Here is a 3,418-nt window from a genome sequence, read left to right on the forward strand (position 1 = left end):
GGGAGATCTCCAATCTCTAGTAAGGCGTACTGAGCCCTCTAAGAACCTGAATGAAATACTTGATGAAAATATTCGGTTAACAAGTAAGCTAGTTAGGGTATGAAGACAATTTAACTCTGACCTATGACATGGATACTGGCATATTAAAAGCAACAACGGAGGGAATTCCCTGGTGGTCCAGCAGTTAAGACTCGGGCCTTCATTGCCGTGGACCCGGGTTCGATCACTGGTCAGGGAACTAAAATCCCACAAGCAGTGTGGTGCAGCCAAAGTAAATTAATAAATAAAACTGAAAAACTTCAAAAATAATAATAAAATAAAAGCAACAATGGAAATTATAGACTCACTATTCACTGGGATTTTGGGTTGCAAAAACAAAAAGTCTATCAGCAGAGACATACCAGAAGAATATTAGCTAGTCCCCAGAATCATCTGGAAGCGTGGAGAGCCAGGCCTAGAAATGCAGAGCAAGCGAGGAAAGTGAGGCATGGCTAAAACCCTGCCACGGGAACAGCCTTCATACACCAGCCTGGTGCTGCTGGGTTCACCTCCACCACAGCTACACCTGCCAGGGCCACTGGCTGCCTGGTGCCTCCATTCAGATGGGAGCAAATAACAAGCTGAGCCTGGTTCAGGCCCAAGCTGTCTTTCATAAAGATAAAAGAAGGCTGAGTGAGGACTCAGCTCCAGCCTTTTGGCTTCCTTCAACGCCCCCTCCCCCAATTACCTTGGAATTCCTCCAAATAAAGATGTTCCACTTCCGGACAATCAAAAGTGAGAAGTGGCCCCTGTGAGTACTCTGAGAATCTCCTAGTACAACAAATATATATGAAATGATGTTAAAAATAAAAACGCTACCTTCTGAGTGTGTCTTGAAAACTATGTTGAGTTCTTAAATTCCACTCCAACAATGTACATTCACATGTATGAAATCCAGATTTTTATGAAAGCCAAAATCACTCTAAAAGTAAACAACACTAAACTTTTTCTGGTACTTTAATCATTAAATAATAAGCGTATTAGTAATGAAATCAGTCCCTAAGATATATATATTTTTTATAAAGAAAAAATAAATATGGCTAATCAAATTTCTAATTGAGCTTGAGTTTTTAATTTGGTGTTGACTTTTTTTCAGATCTATACTCTGCAGATGAAGTAAGGAAATCCATACACTTAAAAAATAAACAAGTCTTATCTTTCTGGTAAAATCACAATGTATTGACTTTATATGTTTACATTTATATAGCATTCCTAAAAATTTCACTAATTTATCATGTTGTGAAACTGATTTTGTGATAACTCTTGTGTCATAACTAAGAAATGCATATAGCATCATTCCTGCTCATCTACCACACAGGTGTATCATTATCCTGCTCAAGTTTTCTTCTCGTAGCCTCGCCTTATTCCTTACTGAGTATCTATCTTTGGGTAAAAGTGGAAAGAGAAGATGGGACTATAAAACAAGAGATCCCAGACACTACTGTAGAACAAGACATAATTAACAAACTAGTAAGGTAACCTCGGTCATTACTGTTCTCTAGAATGACACCACAGATAAGGAGGCTGCTGGCTCCTTGACTATCTGATCACTGCTTCATCTGCCCCTCCCTAACCCATTCAAGAAAGCCCACAATGCAAGTGAATGGGAGTAGCATTACAGGGCTAATGAGGAAGCCAATACAATTCACATTTAAAATATAAACAGAAAAAATAAATCACACATTGACTTAAGTATTTTAAATATTATTCCCTGTAATAAATTACTAGTCATCCCCTTCAAATCTAGATCAAGAGACACCAGTGGGCTCAATCCCAGAGCTGAGACAACTGCTAATCTCCTCTAGATACCAGCCACAGCTTAATGCCAGAGGTCCCTTAACAGAGGAAGGAGAGTGTACAACTATTAGAAATATTAATAGACTGTAAAAATTAACACAAGGGCTTCCCTGGTGGCGCAGTGGTTAAGAATCCGCCTGCCAATACAGGGGACACGGGTTTGAGCCCTGGTCCGAGAAGATCGCACATGCCACGGAGCAACTAAGCCCGTGCGCCACAACTACTGAGCCTGCACTCTAGAGCCTGTGAGCCACAATCACTGAGCCCACATGCCACAACTACTGAAGCCCGTGAGCCTAGAGCCCGTGCTCCGCAACAAGAGAAGCCACCGCAATGAGAAGCCGCACACTGCAATGAAGAGTAGCCTCCACTCACCGCAACTAGAGAAAACCCACACAGCAACGAAGATCCAACGCAGCAAAAAATAAATAAATAAATTTCTTTAAAAAAAGAAAAAAAAATTAACACAAGTCCACGTCATTTACAAAAGATTAATCTATTTAAGACCGCATGAACATCTTTAAACTTTTCATCAATATAGAAAATTGAGGGAATTCCCTGGTGGTCCAGTGGTTAGGTCTCAGCACTCTCACTGCCGGGGCCCGGGTTCAATCCCTGGTCGCGGAACTAAGATCCTGCAAGCTGCATGGTGTGGCCAAAAAAAACGAAAATTGAAAGAGTGAGCACTTGGTGCAGTTCAACGGAATGCAATGCTTCAGCAGGGCTATTCTCCCTCCCTCTGGTGCTCAGCTCACCTGCCTCCTCAACTTAAGTGTATCTGTCAGTGTCCACACAGCTGTATCTCTTATATACTTAATGTCCTTCAATTATTCAATACTTTGGCCGCATTCAGTGTAACTTTTCTTGTTTTTGTGGCTATTTGGGGAAAAAATTCAATATCAGTCTTCGTGCTCCCTTATAACTTCTCAGCAGTTAGACCTCTATAGCAGCCCCTTTCCCTTTCTTTCCAACACCTCTCTCTGCTTCCTCCTTCTCCTGAAATGCCTTTTATCTGATTCAGAAATCTGTGAGTGTGCACATGAGTCACCAGTGTCCTGAGGTTAGCTGACATGATCACCTTACCTGCAGCACTGGTTCAGGATCACAGAGAGAGGCATGTGCCCTGGTCTTAATATGTCTTTCACTCTGGCAACAGTCATAAGAGAGGTGAGGGACCTGGATCACAGGCCACACCCCTGCCTCTTAACTCCCTGCACGTACATTCCACCTCAACTCACCTAGTCGTTTTGTGTCCATCCCCCCACAAGCTAGTCTTTTTGTGCCCATCACCTTCTTAGTGCCAGGTGCTGCTGGACTATGCACAGGTGATACAGGGGTGAGAAAGACACAACCTGGCACTTGGACTGTTCACAGCTAAGTGGAAGTGACAGCCAAAATTAACATCTGAAAACAGAAACACATGCACGTATTTGCCAATCTAGCATCTCTTCCCACTCCTGGAAAGAGCCCCCGTTTTGGGGAGACACTGAACCTCTTCAATCCCAGGTAGTTCTGGTGGGACAGTTAATTACAGAAGCAATCTCTTAGCTCTGGTGGAAGCACATGACCTAGGCCTCACAGT

Source organism: Tursiops truncatus, chromosome 12, assembly GCF_011762595.2.
Source record: "Tursiops truncatus isolate mTurTru1 chromosome 12, mTurTru1.mat.Y, whole genome shotgun sequence".
Classification (NCBI taxonomy): Eukaryota; Metazoa; Chordata; class Mammalia; order Artiodactyla; family Delphinidae; genus Tursiops; species Tursiops truncatus.